Source organism: Nuphar pumila, chromosome 10 (genome assembly GCF_984573655.1).
Source record: "Nuphar pumila chromosome 10, dmNupPumi1.hap1.1, whole genome shotgun sequence".
NCBI classification, from domain to species: domain Eukaryota; kingdom Viridiplantae; phylum Streptophyta; class Magnoliopsida; order Nymphaeales; family Nymphaeaceae; genus Nuphar; species Nuphar pumila.
In genome coordinates, this window is record NC_143258.1 from 71,598,512 (window position 1) to 71,620,415 (window position 21,904).

The following is a 21,904-nucleotide window of genomic DNA, read 5'->3' on the forward strand; positions in this document are numbered from 1 at the left end:
TCGATTTGAAAATCCCGACCAATTATAAAACTAGATTTAAAAATCGGGACCTGTTATAGAAACTGGATTTGAAAATCCCGACGAGTTATAAATCTGGATTTGAAAATCCCAACCAGTTATAAAACTAGATTTAAAAATCCCGACCAGTTATAGAAACTACATTTGAAAATCCTGACCAGTTATAAAACTGGATTTGAAAATCCCGACCAGTTATAGAAATTGGATTTAAAAATCCCGACCAGTTATGACACTAGATTTTGAAATCACGACCAGTTATAGAAACTGAATTTGAAAATCCCGACCAGTTGTAAAAACTGAATTTTGAAAATCCCGACCAGTTACAAAAACTGGATTTGAAAATCCCGACCAGTTATAAAAACTAGATTTGAAAATCCCGACCAGTTATAGAAACTGGATTTCAAAATCCCGATCAGTTATAGAAACTGATTTGAAAATCCTGACCAGTTATAGAAACTGGATTTGAAAATCCCGACCAGTTATAACACTGAATTTGAAAATCCCGACCAGTTATAAAAACTGCATTTGAAAATCCCGACCAGTTATAGAAACTGGATTTGAAAATCCTGACCAGTTATAGAAACTGAATTTGAAAATCCCGACTATTTATAGAAACTGGATTTGAAAATCCCGACCAGTTATAGAAACTAGATTTGAAAATATCGACCAGTTATAGAAACTAGATTTGAAAATCCCGACCAGTTATAAAACTGGATTTGAAAATCTCGACCAGTTATAGAAACTAGATTTGAAAATCCCGACCAGTTATAAAAACTGGATTTGAAAATCCCAACCAGTTATAAAACTAGATTTAAAAATCCCGACCAGTTATAGAAACTACATTTGAAAATCCTGACCAGTTATAAAACTGGATTTGAAAATCCCGACCAGTTATAGAAATTGGATTTAAAAATCCCGACCAGTTATGAGACTAGATTTTGAAATCACGACCAGTTATAGAAACTGAATTTGAAAATCCCGACCAGTTGTAAAAACTGAATTTTGAAAATCCCGACCAGTTACAAAAACTGGATTTGAAAATCCCGACCAGTTATAAAAACTAGATTTGAAAATCCCGACCAGTTATAGAAACTGGATTTCAAAATCCCGATCAGTTATAGAAACTGATTTGAAAATCCCGACCAGTTATAGAAACTGGATTTGAAAATCCCGACCAGTTATAACACTGAATTTGAAAATCCCGACTAGTTATAAAAACTGCATTTGAAAATCCCGACCAGTTATAGAAACTGGATTTGAAAATCCTGACCAGTTATAGAAACTGAATTTGAAAATCCCGACCATTTATAGAAACTGGATTTGAAAATTATGATCAGTTATAACACTAGATTTGAAAATTCCGACCAATTATAAAACTGGATTTGAAAATCCCGACCAGTTATAGAAACTGGATTTGAAAATCCCGACTAGTTATAAAACTGGATTTGAAAATCCCGACCAATTATAAAACTGGATTTAAAAATCCCGACCAGTTATAGAAACTGAATTTGAAAATCCCGACCAGTTATAAAACTGGATTTGAAAATCCCGACCAGTTATAGAAACTGGATTTGAAAATCCTGACCAGTTATAAAACTGGATTTGAAAATCCCGACCAGTTATAGAAACTGGATTTAAAAATTCTGACTAGTTATGACACTAGATTTAAAAATTCCGACCAGTTATAGATACTGGATTTGAAAATCCCGACCAGTTATAACACTGAATTTGAAAATCCCGACCAGTTATAAAAACTGGATTTGAAAATCTCGACGAGTTATAGAAACTAAATTTGAAAATCCTGATAAGTTATAACACTGGATTTGAAAATCCCGACCAATTATAAAACTAGATTTGAAAATCTCTACCAGTTATAGCAAATGGATTTGAAAATCCCGACCAGTTATAAAACTGGATTTGAAAATCCCGACCAGTTATGACACTAGATTTGAAAATCCCGACCAGTTATAGAAACTGGATTTGAAAATCCCGACCAGTTATAGAAACTGGATTTGAAAATCCCGACCAGTTATAGAAACTGGATTTTAAAATCCCGACCAATTATAGAAACTGGATTTGAAAATCCTGACCAGTTATAGAAACTAGATTTGAAAATCCCGACCAGTTATAAAAACTAGATTTGAAAATCCCGACCAGTTATAAAAACTGGATTTGAAAATCCCGACCAGTTATAGAAACTAGATTTGAAAATATCGACCAGTTATAGAAACTAGATTTGAAAATCCCGACCAGTTATAAAACTAGATTTGAAAATCTCGACCAGTTATAGAAACTGGATTTGAAAATCCCGACGAGTTATAAAAACTGGATTTGAAAATCCCAACCAGTTATAGAAACTGGATTTCAAAATCCCGACCAGTTATAGAAACTGGAGTTGAAAATCCCGACCAGTTATAACACTGAATTTGAAAATCCCGACCAGTTATGAGACTAGATTTTGAAATCACGACCAGTTATAGAAACTGAATTTGAAAATCCCGACCAGTTGTAAAAACTGAATTTTGAAAATCCCGACCAGTTACAAAAACTGGATTTGAAAATCCCGACCAGTTATAAAAACTAGATTTGAAAATCCCGACCAGTTATAGAAACTGGATTTCAAAATCCCGATCAGTTATAGAAACTGATTTGAAAATCCCGACCAGTTATAGAAACTGGATTTGAAAATCCCGACCAGTTATAACACTGAATTTGAAAATCCCGACCAGTTATAAAAACTGCATTTGAAAATCCCGACCAGTTATAGAAACTGGATTTGAAAATCCTGACCAGTTATAGAAACTGAATTTGAAAATCCCGACCATTTATAGAAACTGGATTTGAAAATTATGATCAGTTATAACACTAGATTTGAAAATTCCGACCAATTATAAAACTGGATTTGAAAATCCCGACCAGTTATAGAAACTGGATTTGAAAATCCCGACTAGTTATAAAACTGGATTTGAAAATCCCGACCAATTATAAAACTGGATTTAAAAATCCCGACCAGTTATAGAAACTGGATTTGAAAATCCCGACCAGTTATAAAACTGGATTTGAAAATCCCGACCAGTTATAGAAACTGGATTTGAAAATCCTAACCAGTTATAAAACTGGATTTGAAAATCCCGACCAGTTATAGAAACTGGATTTAAAAATTCTGACTAGTTATGACACTAGATTTAAAAATTCCGACCAGTTATAGATACTGGATTTGAAAATCCCGACCAGTTATAACACTGAATTTGAAAATCCCGACCAGTTATAAAAACTGGATTTGAAAATCCCGACGAGTTATAGAAACTAAATTTGAAAATCCTGATAAGTTATAACACTGGATTTGAAAATCCCGACCAATTATAAAACTAGATTTGAAAATCCCTACCAGTTATAGCAAATGGATTTGAAAATCCCGACCAGTTATAAAACTGGATTTGAAAATCCCGACCAGTTATGACACTAGATTTGAAAATCCCGACCAGTTATAGAAACTGGATTTGAAAATCCCGACCAGTTATAGAAACTGGATTTGAAAATCCCGACCAGTTATAGAAACTGGATTTTAAAATCCCGACCAATTATAGAAACTGGATTTGAAAATCCTAACCAGTTATAGAAACTAGATTTGAAAATCCCGACCAGTTATAAAAACTAGATTTGAAAATCCCGACCAGTTATAAAAACTGGATTTGAAAATCCCGACCAGTTATAGAAACTAGATTTGAAAATATCGACCAGTTATAGAAACTAGATTTGAAAATCCCGACCAGTTATAAAACTGGATTTGAAAATCTCGACCAGTTATAGAAACTGGATTTGAAAATCCCGACGAGTTATAAAAACTGGATTTGAAAATCCCAACCAGTTATAGAAACTGGATTTCAAAATCCCGACCAGTTATAGAAACTGGAGTTGAAAATCCCGACCAGTTATAACACTGAATTTGAAAATCCCGACCAGTTATAGAAAATGGATTTGAAAATCCTGACCAGTTATAGAAACTGAATTTGAAAATCCTGACCAGTTATTAAAACTGGATTTGAAAATCCCGACCAGTTATAAAACTGGATTTGAAAATCCCGACGAGTTATAGAAACAGAATTTGAAAATCCTGATCAGTTATAACACTGGATTTGAAAATCCCGACCAATTATAAAACTAGATTTGAAAATCCCGACCAGTTATAGAAAATGGATTTGAAAATCCCGACCAGTTATAAAACTGGATTTGAAAATCCCGACCAGTTATAAAAACTAGAGTTGAAAATCCCGACAAGTTATAGAAACTGGATTTGAAAATCACGACCAGTTATAGAAACTGGATTTGAAAATCTCGACCAGTTATAGAAACTGGATTTGAAAATCCCGACCAGATATAGAAACTGGATTTGAAAATCCCGACCAGTTATAAAATCTGGAATTGAAAATCCCGACCAGTTATAGAAACTGGATTTCAAAATCCCGACCAGTTATAGAAACTGGATTTGAAAATCCCGACCAGTTATAGAAACTGGATTTGAAAATCCTGACCAGTTATAGAAACTGAATTTGAAAATCCTGACCAGTTATTAAAACTGGATTTGAAAATCCCGACCAGTTATAAAACTGGATTTGAAAATCCCGACGAGTTATAGAAACTGAATTTCAAAATCCTGATCAGTTATAACACTGGATTTGAAAATCCCGACCAATTATAAAACTAGATTTGAAAATCCCGACCAGTTATAGAAAATGAATTTGAAAATCCCGACCAGTTATAAAACTGGATTTGAAAATCCCGACCAGTTATAAAAACTAGAGTTGAAAATCCCGACAAGTTATAGAAACTGGATTTGAAAATCACGACCAGTTATAGAAACTGGATTTGAAAATCTCGACCAGTTATAGAAACTGGATTTGAAAATCCCGACCAGATATAGAAACTGGATTTGAAAATCCCGACCAGTTATAAAATCTGGAATTGAAAATCCCGACCAGTTATAGAAACTGGATTTCAAAATCCCGACCAGTTATAGAAACTGGATTTGAAAATCCCGACCAGTTATAGAAACTGGATTTGAAAATCCCGACCAGTTATAACACTGAATTTGAAAATCCCGACCGGTTATAAAAACTGGATTTGAAAATCCCGACCAGTTATAGAAACTTGATTTGAAAATCCTGACCAGTTATAGAAACTGGATTTGAAAATCCCGACCAGTTATAAAAACTGGATTTGAAAATCTCGACCAGTTATAAAATTGGATTTGAAAATCCCGACTAGTTATAGAAACTGGATTTGAAAATCCTGATCAGTTATAACACTGAATTTGAAAATCCCGACCAATTATAAAACTAGATTTGAAAATCGGGACCTGTTATAGAAACTGAATTTGAAAATCCCGACCATTTATAGAAACTGGATTTGAAAATTATGATCAGTTATAACACTAGATTTGAAAATTCCGACCAATTATAAAACTGGATTTGAAAATCCCGACCAGTTATAGAAACTGGATTTGAAAATCCCGACTAGTTATAAAACTGGATTTGAAAATCCCGACCAATTATAAAACTGGATTTAAAAATCCCGACCAGTTATAGAAACTGGATTTGAAAATCCCGACCAGTTATAAAACTGGATTTGAAAATCCCGACCAGTTATAGAAACTGGATTTGAAAATCCTGACCAGTTATAAAACTGGATTTGAAAATCCCGACCAGTTATAGAAACTGGATTTAAAAATTCTGACTAGTTATGACACTAGATTTAAAAATTCCGACCAGTTATAGATACTGGATTTGAAAATCCCGACCAGTTATAACACTGAATTTGAAAATCCCGACCAGTTATAAAAACTGGATTTGAAAATCCCGACGAGTTATAGAAACTAAATTTGAAAATCCTGATAAGTTATAACACTGGATTTGAAAATCCCGACCAATTATAAAACTAGATTTGAAAATCCCTACCAGTTATAGCAAATGGATTTGAAAATCCCGACCAGTTATAAAACTGGATTTGAAAATCCCGACCAGTTATGACACTAGATTTGAAAATCCCGACCAGTTATAGAAACTGGATTTGAAAATCCCGACCAGTTATAGAAACTGGATTTGAAAATCCCGACCAGTTATAGAAACTGGATTTTAAAATCCCGACCAATTATAGAAACTGGATTTGAAAATCCTGACCAGTTATAGAAACTAGATTTGAAAATCCCGACCAGTTATAAAAACTAGATTTGAAAATCCCGACCAGTTATAAAAACTGGATTTGAAAATTCCGACCAATTATAGAAACTAGATTTGAAAATATCGACCAGTTATAGAAACTAGATTTGAAAATCCCGACCAGTTATAAAACTGGATTTGAAAATCTCGACCAGTTATAGAAACTGGATTTGAAAATCCCGACGAGTTATAAAAACTGGATTTGAAAATCCCAACCAGTTATAGAAACTGGATTTCAAAATCCCGACCAGTTATAGAAACTGGAGTTGAAAATCCCGACCAGTTATAACACTGAATTTAAAAATCCCGACCAGTTATAGAAAATGGATTTGAAAATCCTGACCAGTTATAGAAACTGAATTTGAAAATCCTAACCAGTTATTAAAACTGGATTTGAAAATCCCGACCAGTTATAAAACTGGATTTGAAAATCCCGACGAGTTATAGAAACTGAATTTGAAAATCCTGATCAGTTATAACACTGGATTTGAAAATCCCGACCAATTATAAAACTAGATTTGAAAATCCCGACCAGTTATAGAAAATGGATTTGAAAATCCCGACCAGTTATAAAACTGGATTTGAAAATCCCGACCAGTTATAAAAACTAGAGTTGAAAATCCCGACAAGTTATAGAAACTGGATTTGAAAATCACGACCAGTTATAGAAACTGGATTTGAAAATCTCGACCAGTTATAGAAACTGGATTTGAAAATCCCGACCAGATATAGAAACTGGATTTGAAAATCCCGACCAGTTATAAAATCTGGAATTGAAAATCCCGACCAGTTATAGAAACTGGATTTCAAAATCCCGACCAGTTATAGAAACTGGATTTGAAAATCACGACCAGTTATAGAAACTGGATTTGAAAATCCTGACCAGTTATAGAAACTGAATTTGAAAATCCTGACCAGTTATTAAAACTGGATTTGAAAATCCCGACCAGTTATAAAACTGGATTTGAAAATCCCGACGAGTTATAGAAACTGAATTTGAAAATCCCGACCAGTTATAAAACTGGATTTGAAAATCCCGACCAGTTATAGAAACTGGATTTGAAAATCCTGACCAGTTATAGAAACTGAATTTGAAAATCCTGACCAGTTATTAAAACTGGATTTGAAAATCCCGACCAGTTATAAAACTGGATTTGAAAATCCCGACGAGTTATAGAAACTGAATTTCAAAATCCTGATCAGTTATAACACTGGATTTGAAAATCCCGACCAATTATAAAACTAGATTTGAAAATCCCGACCAGTTATAGAAAATGGATTTGAAAATCCCGACCAGTTATAAAACTGGATTTGAAAATCCCGACCAGTTATAAAAACTAGAGTTGAAAATCCCGACAAGTTATAGAAACTGGATTTGAAAATCACGACCAGTTATAGAAACTGGATTTGAAAATCTCGACCAGTTATAGAAACTGGATTTGAAAATCCCGACCAGATATAGAAACTGGATTTGAAAATCCCGACCAGTTATAAAATCTGGAATTGAAAATCCCGACCAGTTATAGAAACTGGATTTGAAAATCCCGACCAGTTATAGAAACTGGATTTGAAAATCCCGACCAGTTATAGAAACTGGATTTGAAAATCCCGACCAGTTATAACACTGAATTTGAAAATCCCGACCGGTTATAAAAACTGGATTTGAAAATCCCGACCAGTTATAGAAACTTGATTTGAAAATCCTGACCAGTTATAGAAACTGGATTTGAAAATCCCGACCAATTATAAAAACTGGATTTGAAAATCTCGACCAGTTATAAAATTGGATTTGAAAATCCCGACTAGTTATAGAAACTGGATTTGAAAATCCTGATCAGTTATAACACTGAATTTGAAAATCCCGACCAATTATAAAACTAGATTTGAAAATCGGGACCTGTTATAGAAACTGAATTTGAAAATCCCGACCATTTATAGAAACTGGATTTGAAAATTATGATCAGTTATAACACTAGATTTGAAAATTCCGACCAATTATAAAACTGGATTTGAAAATCCCGACCAGTTATAGAAACTGGATTTGAAAATCCCGACTAGTTATAAAACTGGATTTGAAAATCCCGACCAATTATAAAACTGGATTTAAAAATCCCGACCAGTTATAGAAACTGGATTTGAAAATCCCGACCAGTTATAAAACTGGATTTGAAAATCCCGACCAGTTATAGAAACTGGATTTGAAAATCCTGACCAGTTATAAAACTGGATTTGAAAATCCCGACCAGTTATAGAAACTGGATTTAAAAATTCTGACTAGTTATGACACTAGATTTAAAAATTCCGACCAGTTATAGATACTGGATTTGAAAATCCCGACCAGTTATAACACTGAATTTGAAAATCCCGACCAGTTATAAAAACTGGATTTGAAAATCCCGACGAGTTATAGAAACTAAATTTGAAAATCCTGATAAGTTATAACACTGGATTTGAAAATCCCGACCAATTATAAAACTAGATTTGAAAATCCCTACCAGTTATAGCAAATGGATTTGAAAATCCCGACCAGTTATAAAACTGGATTTGAAAATCCCGACCAGTTATGACACTAGATTTGAAAATCCCGACCAGTTATAGAAACTGGATTTGAAAATCCCGACCAGTTATAGAAACTGGATTTGAAAATCCCGACCAGTTATAGAAACTGGATTTTAAAATCCCGACCAATTATAGAAACTGGATTTGAAAATCCTGACCAGTTATAGAAACTAGATTTGAAAATCCCGACCAGTTATAAAAACTAGATTTGAAAATCCCGACCAGTTATAAAAACTGGATTTGAAAATTCCGACCAATTATAGAAACTAGATTTGAAAATATCGACCAGTTATAGAAACTAGATTTGAAAATCCCGACCAGTTATAAAACTGGATTTGAAAATCTCGACCAGTTATAGAAACTGGATTTGAAAATCCCGACGAGTTATAAAAACTGGATTTGAAAATCCCAACCAGTTATAGAAACTGGATTTCAAAATCCCGACCAGTTATAGAAACTGGAGTTGAAAATCCCGACCAGTTATAACACTGAATTTAAAAATCCCGACCAGTTATAGAAAATGGATTTGAAAATCCTGACCAGTTATAGAAACTGAATTTGAAAATCCTGACCAGTTATTAAAACTGGATTTGAAAATCCCGACCAGTTATAAAACTGGATTTGAAAATCCCGACGAGTTATAGAAATTGAATTTGAAAATCCTGATCAGTTATAACACTGGATTTGAAAATCCCGACCAATTATAAAACTAGATTTGAAAATCCCGACCAGTTATAGAAAATGGATTTGAAAATCCCGACCAGTTATAAAACTGGATTTGAAAATCCCGACCAGTTATAAAAACTAGAGTTGAAAATCCCGACAAGTTATAGAAACTGGATTTGAAAATCACGACCAGTTATAGAAACTGGATTTGAAAATCTCGACCAGTTATAGAAACTGGATTTGAAAATCCCGACCAGATATAGAAACTGGATTTGAAAATCCCGACCAGTTATAAAATCTGGAATTGAAAATCCCGACCAGTTATAGAAACTGGATTTCAAAATCCCGACCAGTTATAGAAACTGGATTTGAAAATCACGACCAGTTATAGAAACTGGATTTGAAAATCCTGACCAGTTATAGAAACTGAATTTGAAAATCCTGACCAGTTATTAAAACTGGATTTGAAAATCCCGACCAGTTATAAAACTGGATTTGAAAATCCCGACGAGTTATAGAAACTGAATTTGAAAATCCTGATCAGTTATAACACTGGATTTGAAAATCCCGACCAATTATAAAACTAGATTTGAAAATCCCGACCAGTTATAGAAAATGGATTTGAAAATCCCGACCAGTTATAAAACTGGATTTGAAAATCCCGACCAGTTATAAAAACTAGAGTTGAAAATCCCGACAAGTTATAGAAACTGGATTTGAAAATCACGACCAGTTATAGAAACTGGATTTGAAAATCTCGACCAGTTATAGAAACTGGATTTGAAAATCCCGACCAGATATAGAAACTGGATTTGAAAATCCCGACCAGTTATAAAATCTGGAATTGAAAATCCCGACCAGTTATAGAAATTGGATTTCAAAATCCCGACCAGTTATAGAAACTGGATTTGAAAATCCCGACCAGTTATAGACACTAGATTTGAAAATCCCGACCAGTTATAGAAACTGGATTTGAAAATCCCGACCAGTTATAGAAACTGGATTTGAAAATCCCGACCAGTTATAGAAACTGGATTTTAAAATCCCGACCAATTATAGAAACTGGATTTGAAAATCCTGACCAGTTATAGAAACTAGATTTGAAAATCCCGACCAGTTATAAAAACTAGATTTGAAAATCCCGACCAGTTATAGAAACTGGATTTGAAAATCTCGACCAGTTATAGAAACTAGATTTGAAAATATCGACCAGTTATAGAAACTAGATTTGAAAATCCCGACCAGTTATAAAACTGGATTTGAAAATCTCGACCAGTTATAGAAACTGGATTTGAAAATCCTGACCAGTTATAAAAACTGGATTTGAAAATCCCAACCAGTTATAGAAACTGGATTTCAAAATCCCGACCAGTTATAGAAACTGGAGTTGAAAATCCCGACCAGTTATAACACTGAATTTGAAAATCCCGACCAGTTATAAAAACTGGATTTGAAAATCCCGACTAGTTATAGAAACTGGATTTGAAAATCCTGACCAGTTATAGAAACTGAAATTGAAAATCCTGACCAGTTATTAAAACTGGATTTGAAAATCCCGACCAGTTATAAAACTGGATTTGAAAATCCCGACGAGTTATAGAAACTGAATTTGAAAATCCTGATCAGTTATAACACTCGATTTGAAAATCCCGACCAATTATAAAACTAGATTTGAAAATCCCGACCAGTTATAGAAAATGGATTTGAAAATCCCGACCAGTTATAAAACTGGATTTGAAAATCCCGACCAGTTATAAAAACTAGAGTTGAAAATCCCGACCAGTTATAGAAACTGGATTTGAAAATCACGACCAGTTATAGAAACTGGATTTGATAATCTTGACCAGTTATAGAAACTGGATTTGAAAATCCCGACCAGATATAGAAACTGGATTTGAAAATCCCGACCAGTTATAAAATCTGTAATTGAAAATCCCGACCAGTTATAGAAACTGGATTTGAAAATCCTGATCAATTATAACACTGGATTTGAAAATCCCGACCAATTATAAAACTAAATTTGAAAATCGGGATCTGTTATAGAAACTGGATTTGAAAATCCCGACCAGTTATAAATCTGGATTTGAAAATCCCAACCAGTTATAAAACTAGATTTAAAAATCCCGACCAGTTATAGAAACTGCATTTGAAAATTCTGACCAGTTATAAAACTGGATTTGAAAATCCCGACCAGTTATAGAAAATGGATTTAAAAATCCCGACCAGTTATGACACTAGATTTTGAAATCACGACCAGTTATAGAAACTGGATTTGAAAATCCCGACCAGTTGTAAAAACTGAATTTTGAAAATCCCGACCAGTTACAAAAACTGGATTTGAAAATCCCGACCAGTTATAAAAACTAGATTTGAAAATCCCGACCAGTTATAGAAACTGGATTTGAAAATCCCGACCAGTTATAGAAACTGGATTTGAAAATCCCTACCAGTTATAGAAACTAGATTTGAAAATCCCGACTAGTTATAAAACTGGATTTGAAAATCCCGACCAGTTATAAAAACTGGATTTGAAAATCCCGACTACTTATAGAAACTGGATTTCAAAATACCGACCAGTTATAGAAACTGGATTTGAAAATCTCGACCAGTTATAGAAACTGGATTTGAAAATCCCGACCAGTTATAACACTGAATTTGAAAATCCCGACCAGTTATAAAAACTGGATTTGAAAATTCCGACCAGTTATAGAAACTGGATTTGAAAATCCTGACTAGTTATAGAAACTGAATTTGAAAATCCCGACCATTTATAGAAACTGGATTTGAAAATCATGATCAGTTATAACACTAGATTTGAAAATTCCGACCAATTATAAAACTGGATTTGAAAATCCCGACCAGTTATAGAAACTGGATTTGAAAATCCCGACTAGTTATAAAACTGGATTTGAAAATCCCGACCAATTATAAAACTGGATTTAAAAATCCCGACCAGTTATAGAAACTGGATTTGAAAATCCCAACCAGTTATAAAACTGGATTTGAAAATCCCGACCAGTTATAGAAACTGGATTTGAAAATCTCGACCAGTTATAGAAACTAGATTTGAAAATCCTGACTAGTTATAGAAACTGAATTTGAAAATCTCGACCAGTTATAGAAACTGGATTTGAAAATCCTGACCAGTTATAAAACTGGATTTGAAAATCCTGACCAGTTATAGAAACTGGATTTGAAAATCCTGATCAGTTATAACACTAGATTTGAAAATTCCGACCAATTATAAAACTGAATTTAAAACTCCCGACCATTTATAGAAACTGGATTTGAAAATCCCGACTAGTTATAAAACTGGATTTGAAAATCCCGACCAGTTATAAAACTGGATTTGAAAATCCCGACCAGTTATAGAAACTGGATTTCAAAATCCCGACCAGTTATAGAAACTGGATTTGAAAATCCCGACCAGTTGTAAAAACTGAATTTTGAAAATCCTGACCAGTTATAAAAACTGGATTTGAAAATTCTGACCAGTTATAAAAACTAGATTTGAAAATCCCGACCAGTTATAGAAACTGGATTTGAAAATCCCGACCAGTTATAAAAACTAGATTTGAAAATCCCGACCAGTTATAGAAACTCGATTTCAAAATACCGACCAGTTTTAGAAATTGGATTTGAAAATCCCGACCAGTTATTGAAACTGGATTTGAAAATCCCGACCAGTTATAACACAGAATTTGAAAATCCCGACCAGTTATAAAAACTGGATTTGAAAATCCCGACGAGTTATAGAAACTAAATTTGAAAATCCTGATCAGTTATAACACTGGATTTGAAAATCCAGACCAATTATAAAACTAGATTTGAAAATCCCGACCAGGTACAGCAAATGGATTTGAAAATCCCGACCAGTTATAAAACTGGATTTGAAAATTCCGACCAGTTATGACACTAGATTTGAAAATCCCGACCAATTATAGAAACTGGATTTGAAAATCCCGACCAGTTATAAAACTGGATTTGAAAATCCTGACCAGTTATAGAAACTGGATTTGAAAATCCCGACCAGTTATAAAAACTAGATTTGAAAATCCCGACCAGTTATAAAAACTGGATTTGAAAATTCCGACCAATTATAGAAACTAGATTTGAAAATATCGACCAGTTATAGAAACTAGATTTGAAAATCCCGACCAGTTATAAAACTGGATTTGAAAATCTCGACCAGTTATAGAAACTGGATTTGAAAATCCCGACGAGTTATAAAAACTGGATTTGAAAATCCCAACCAGTTATAGAAACTGGATTTCAAAATCCCGACCAGTTATAGAAACTGGAGTTGAAAATCCCGACCAGTTATAACACTGAATTTAAAAATCCCGACCAGTTATAGAAAATGGATTTGAAAATCCTGACCAGTTATAGAAACTGAATTTGAAAATCCTGACCAGTTATTAAAACTGGATTTGAAAATCCCGACCAGTTATAAAACTGGATTTGAAAATCCCGACGAGTTATAGAAATTGAATTTGAAAATCCTGATCAGTTATAACACTGGATTTGAAAATCCCGACCAATTATAAAACTAGATTTGAAAATCCCGACCAGTTATAGAAAATGGATTTGAAAATCCCGACCAGTTATAAAACTGGATTTGAAAATCCCGACCAGTTATAAAAACTAGAGTTGAAAATCCCGACAAGTTATAGAAACTGGATTTGAAAATCACGACCAGTTATAGAAACTGGATTTGAAATTCTCGACCAGTTATAGAAACTGGATTTGAAAATCCCGACCAGATATAGAAACTGGATTTGAAAATCCCGACCAGTTATAAAATCTGGAATTGAAAATCCCGACCAGTTATAGAAACTGGATTTCAAAATCCCGACCAGTTATAGAAACTGGATTTGAAAATCACGACCAGTTATAGAAACTGGATTTGAAAATCCTGACCAGTTATAGAAACTGAATTTGAAAATCCTGACCAGTTATTAAAACTGGATTTGAAAATCCCGACCAGTTATAAAACTGGATTTGAAAATCCCGACGAGTTATAGAAACTGAATTTGAAAATCCTGATCAGTTATAACACTGGATTTGAAAATCCCGACCAATTATAAAACTAGATTTGAAAATCCCGACCAGTTATAGAAAATGGATTTGAAAATCCCGACCAGTTATAAAACTGGATTTGAAAATCCCGACCAGTTATAAAAACTAGAGTTGAAAATCCCGACAAGTTATAGAAACTGGATTTGAAAATCACGACCAGTTATAGAAACTGGATTTGAAAATCTCGACCAGTTATAGAAACTGGATTTGAAAATCCCGACCAGATATAGAAACTGGATTTGAAAATCCCGACCAGTTATAAAATCTGGAATTGAAAATCCCGACCAGTTATAGAAATTGGATTTCAAAATCCCGACCAGTTATAGAAACTGGATTTGAAAATCCCGACCAGTTATAGACACTAGATTTGAAAATCCCGACCAGTTATAGAAACTGGATTTGAAAATCCCGACCAGTTATAGAAACTGGATTTAAAAATCCCGACCAGTTATAGAAACTGGATTTTAAAATCCCGACCAATTATAGAAACTGGATTTGAAAATCCTGACCAGTTATAGAAACTAGATTTGAAAATCCCGACCAGTTATAAAAACTAGATTTGAAAATCCCGACCAGTTATAGAAACTGGATTTGAAAATCTCGACCAGTTATAGAAACTAGATTTGAAAATATCGACCAGTTATAGAAACTAGATTTGAAAATCCCGACCAGTTATAAAACTGGATTTGAAAATCTCGACCAGTTATAGAAACTGGATTTGAAAATCCTGACCAGTTATAAAAACTGGATTTGAAAATCCCAACCAGTTATAGAAACTGGATTTCAAAATCCCGACCAGTTATAGAAACTGGAGTTGAAAATCCCGACCAGTTATAACACTGAATTTGAAAATCCCGACCAGTTATAAAAACTGGATTTGAAAATCCCGACTAGTTATAGAAACTGGATTTGAAAATCCTGACCAGTTATAGAAACTGAAATTGAAAATCCTGACCAGTTATTAAAACTGGATTTGAAAATCCCGACCAGTTATAAAACTGGATTTGAAAATCCCGACGAGTTATAGAAACTGAATTTGAAAATCCTGATCAGTTATAACACTGGATTTGAAAATCCCGACCAATTATAAAACTAGATTTGAAAATCCCGACCAGTTATAGAAAATGGATTTGAAAATCCCGACCAGTTATAAAACTGGATTTGAAAATCCCGACCAGTTATAAAAACTAGAGTTGAAAATCCCGACCAGTTATAGAAACTGGATTTGAAAATCACGACCAGTTATAGAAACTGGATTTGATAATCTTGACCAGTTATAGAAACTGGATTTGAAAATCCCGACCAGATATAGAAACTGGATTTGAAAATCCCGACCAGTTATAAAATCTGTAATTGAAAATCCCGACCAGTTATAGAAACTGGATTTGAAAATCCTGATCAATTATAACACTGGATTTGAAAATCCCGACCAATTATAAAACTAAATTTGAAAATCGGGATCTGTTATAGAAACTGGATTTGAAAATCCCGACCAGTTATAAATCTGGATTTGAAAATCCCAACCAGTTATAAAACTAGATTTAAAAATCCCGACCAGTTATAGAAACTGCATTTGAAAATTCTGACCAGTTATAAAACTGGATTTGAAAATCCCGACCAGTTATAGAAAATGGATTTAAAAATCCCGACCAGTTATGACACTAGATTTTGAAATCACGACCAGTTATAGAAACTGGATTTGAAAATCCCGACCAGTTGTAAAAACTGAATTTTGAAAATCCCGACCAGTTACAAAAACTGGATTTGAAAATCCCGACCAGTTATAAAAACTAGATTTGAAAATCCCGACCAGTTATAGAAACTGGATTTGAAAATCCCGACCAGTTATAGAAACTGGATTTGAAAATCCCTACCAGTTATAGAAACTAGATTTGAAAATCCCGACTAGTTATAAAACTGGATTTGAAAATCCCGACCAGTTATAAAAACTGGATTTGAAAATCCCGACTACTTATAGAAACTGGATTTCAAAATACCGACCAGTTATAGAAACTGGATTTGAAAATCTCGACCAGTTATAGAAACTGGATTTGAAAATCCCGACCAGTTATAACACTGAATTTGAAAATCCCGACCAGTTATAAAAACTGGATTTGAAAATTCCGACCAGTTATAGAAACTGGATTTGAAAATCCTGACTAGTTATAGAAACTGAATTTGAAAATCCCGACCATTTATAGAAACTGGATTTGAAAATCATGATCAGTTATAACACTAGATTTGAAAATTCCGACCAATTATAAAACTGGATTTGAAAATCCCGACCAGTTATAGAAACTGGATTTGAAAATCCCGACTAGTTATAAAACTGGATTTGAAAATCCCGACCAATTATAAAACTGGATTTAAAAATCCCGACCAGTTATAGAAACTGGATTTGAAAATCCCAACCAGTTATAAAACTGGATTTGAAAATCCCGACCAGTTATAGAAACTGGATTTGAAAATATCGACCAGTTATAGAAACTAGATTTGAAAATCCTGACTAGTTATAGAAACTGAATTTGAAAATCTCGACCAGTTATAGAAACTGGATTTGAAAATCCTGACCAGTTATAAAACTGGATTTGAAAATCCTGACCAGTTATAGAAACTGGATTTGAAAATCCTGATCAGTTATAACACTAGATTTGAAAATTCCGACCAATTATAAAACTGAATTTAAAACTCCCGACCATTTATAGAAACTGGATTTGAAAATCCCGACTAGTTATAAAACTGGATTTGAAAATCCCGACCAGTTATAAAACTGGATTTGAAAATCCCGACCAGTTATAGAAACTGGATTTCAAAATCCCGACCAGTTATAGAAACTGGATTTGAAAATCCCGACCAGTTGTAAAAACTGAATTTTGAAAATCCTGACCAGTTATAAAAACTGGATTTGAAAATTCTGACCAGTTATAAAAACTAGATTTGAAAATCCCGACCAGTTATAGAAACTGGATTTGAAAATCCCGACCAGTTATAAAAACTAGATTTGAAAATCCCGACCAGTTATAGAAACTCGATTTCAAAATACCGACCAGTTTTAGAAATTGGATTTGAAAATCCCGACCAGTTATTGAAACTGGATTTGAAAATCCCGACCAGTTATAACACAGAATTTGAAAATCCCGACCAGTTATAAAAACTGGATTTGAAAATCCCGACGATTTATAGAAACTAAATTTGAAAATCCTGATCAGTTATAACACTGGATTTGAAAATCCAGACCAATTATAAAACTAGATTTGAAAATCCCGACCAGGTACAGCAAATGGATTTGAAAATCCCGACCAGTTATAAAACTGGATTTGAAAATTCCGACCAGTTATGACACTAGATTTGAAAATCCCGACCAATTATAGAAACTGGATTTGAAAATCCCGACCAGTTATAAAACTGGATTTGAAAATCCTGACCAGTTATAGAAACTGGATTTGAAAATCCCGACCAGTTATAGAAACTGGATTTTAAAATCCCGACCAATTATAGAAACTGGATTTGAAAATCCTGACCAGTTATAGAAACTAGATTTGAAAATCCCGACCAGTTATAAAAACTAGATTTGAAAATCCCGACCAGTTATAGAAACTGGATTTGAAAATCCCGACTAGCTATAAAACTGAATTTGAAAATCCCGACCAGTTATAAAAACTGGATTTGAAAATTCCGACCAGTTATAGAAACTGGATTTGAAAATCCTGACCAGTTATAGAAACTGAATTTGAAAATCCCGACCAGTTATTAAAACTGGATTTGAAAATCCCGACCAGTTATAAAACTGGATTTGAAAATCCCGACGAGTTATAGAAACTGAATTTGAAAATCCTGATCAGTTATAACACTGGATTTGAAAATCCTGACCAATTATAAAACTAGATTTGAAAATCCCGACTAGTTATAGAAAATGGATTTGAAAATCCCGACCAGTTATAAAACTGGATTTGAAAATCCCGACCAGTTATAAAAACTAGAGTTGAAAATCCCGACCAGTTATAGAAACTGGATTTGAAAATCCCGACCAGATATAAGATCTGGATTTGAAAATCCCGACCAGTTATAAAATCTGGAATTGAAAATCCCGACCAGTTATAGAAACTGGATTTCAAAATCCCGACCAGTTATAGAAACTGGATTTGAAAATCCCGACCAGTTATAGAAACTGGATTTGAAAATCCCGACCAGTTATAACACTGAATTTGAAAATCCCGACCGGTTATAAAAACTGGATTTGAAAATCCCGACCAGTTATAGAAACTTGATTTGAAAATCCTGACCAGTTATAGAAACTGGATTTGAAAATCCCGACCAGGTATAAAAACTGGATTTGAAAATCTCGACCAGTTATAAAATTGGATTTAAAAATCCCGACCAGTTATAGAAACTGGATTTGAAAATCCTGATCAGTTATAACACTGGATTTGAAAATCCCGACCAATTATAAAACTAGATTTAAAAATCGGAACCTGTTATAGAAACTGGATTTGAAAATTCCGACCTGTTATAAATTTGGATTTGAAAATCCCAACCAGTTATAAAACTAGATTTAAAAATCCCGACCAGTTATAGAAACTGCATTTGAAAATCCTGACCAGTTATAAAACTGGATTTGAAAATCCCGACCTGTTATAGAAATTGGATTTAAAAATCCCGACCAGTTATGACACTAGATTTTGAAATCACGACCAGTTATAGAAACTGAATTTGAAAATCTCGACCAGTTGTAAAAACTGAATTTTGAAAATCCCGACCAGTTACAAAAACTGGATTTGAAAATCCCGACCAGTTATAAAAACTAGATTTGAAAATCCCGACCAGTTATAGAAACTGGATTTCAACATCCCGATCAGTTATAGAAACTGATTTGAAAATCCCGACCAGTTATAGAAACTGGATTTGAAGATCCCGACCAGTTATAACACTGAATTTGAAAATCCCGACCAGTTATAAAAACTGCATTTGAAAATCCCGACCAGTTATAGAAACTGGATTTGAAAATCCTGACCAGTTATAGAAACTGAATTTGAAAATCCCGACCATTTATAGAAACTGGATTTGAAAATTATGATCAGTTATAACACTAGATTTGAAAATTCCGACCAATTATAAAACTAGATTTGAAAATCCCGACCAGTTACAAAAACTGGATTTGAAAATCCCGACCAGTTATAAAAACTAGATTTGAAAATCCCGACCAGTTATAAATCTGGATTTGAAAATCCCAACCAGTTATAAAACTAGATTTAAAAATCCCGACCAGTTATAGAAACTGCATTTGAAACTCCTGACCAGTTATAAAACTGGATTTGAAAATCCCGACCAGTTATAGAAATTGGATTTAAAAATCCCGACCAGTTATGACACTAGATTTTGAAATCACGACCAGTTATAGAAACTGGATTTGAAAATCCCGACCAGTTGTAAAAACTGAATTTTGAAAATCCCGACCAGTTACAAAAACTGGATTTGAAATTCCGGACCAGTTATAAAAACTAGATTTGAAAATCCCGACCAGTTATAGAAACTGGATTTCAAAATCCCGATCAGTTATAGAAACTGATTTGAAAATCCCGACCAGTTATAAAAACTGGATTTGAAAATCCCGACCAGTTATAACACTGAATTTGAAAATCCCGACCAGCTATAAAAACTGCATTTGAAAATTCCGACCAGTTATACAAACTGGATTTGAAAATCCTGACCAGTTATAGAAACTGAATTTGAAAATCCCGACCATTTATAGAAACTGGATTTGAAAATCCCGACCAGTTATAGAAACTGGATTTGAAAATCCCGACTAGTTATAAAACTGGATTTGAAAATCCCGACCAATTATAAAACTGGATTTAAAAATCCCGACCAGTTATAGAAACTGGATTTGAAAATCCCGACCAGTTATAAAACTGGATTTGAAAATCCCGACCAGTTATAGAAACTGGATTTGAAAATCCTGACCAGTTATAAAACTGGATTTGAAAATCCCGACCAGTTATAGAAACTGGATTTAAAAATTCTGACTAGTTATGACACTAGATTTAAAAATTCCGACCAGTTATAGATACTGGATTTGAAAATCCCGACCAGTTATAACACTGAATTTGAAAATCCCGACCAGTTATAAAAACTGGATTTGAAAATCACGACTAGTTATAGAAACTGGATTTGAAAATCCCGACCAGTTATAGAAACTGTATTTAAAAATTCCGACCAGTTATGACACTAGATTTGAAAATTCCGACCAGTTATAGATACTGGATTTGAAAATCCCGACGAGTTATAAAAACTGGAGTTGCAAATCCCGACCAGTTATAGAAACTGGATTTGAAAATCTCGACCAGTTATAGAAACTGTATTTGAAAATCCCGACCAGTTATAGAAACTGGATTTCAAAATCCCGACCAGTTATAGAAACTGGATTTGAAAATCCCTATCAGTTATAGAAACTGGATTTGAAAATCCCGACCAGTTATAAAATCTGGAATTGAAAATCCCGACCAGTTATAGAAACTAGATTTCAAAATCCCGACCAGTTATAGAAACTAGATTTGAAAATCCCGACCGGTTATAAAAACTGGATTTGAAAATCCCGACCAGTTATAGAAACTTGATTTGAAAATCCTGACCAGTTATAGAAACTGGATTTGAAAATCCCGACCAGTTATAAAAACTGGATTTGAAAATCCCGACCAGTTATAAAACTGGATTTGAAAATCCCGACCAGTTATAGAAACTGGATTTGAAAATCCTGATGAGTTATAACACTGGATTTGAAAATCCCGACCAGTTATAGAAACTGGATTTCAAAATCCCGACCAGTTATAGAAACTGAATTTGAAAATCCCGACCAGTTATAACACTGAATTTGAAAATCCCGACCGGTTATAAAAACTGGATTTGAAAATGCCGACCAGTTATAAAACTGGATTTTAAAATCCCGACCAGTTATAGAAACTGGATTTGAAAATCCTGATCAGTTATAACACTGGATTTGAAAATCCCGACCAATTGTAAAACTAGATTTGAAAATCCCGACCAGTTATAGAAAATGGATTTGAAAATCCCGACCAGTTATAAAACTGGATTTGAAAATCCCGACCAGTTATAGAAACTGGATTTGAAAATCCCGACCAGTTATAACACTGAATTTGAAAATCCCGACCAGTTATAAAAACTGGATTTGAAAATCCCGACTAGTTATAAAAACTGGATTTGAAAATCCTAACCAGTTATAGAAACTGAATTAGAAAATCCTGACCAGTTATAAAAACTGGAATTGAAAATCCTGACCAGTTATAGAAACTGAATTTGAAAATCCCGACCAGTTATAAACACTGGATTTGAAAATCCCGACCAGTTATAAA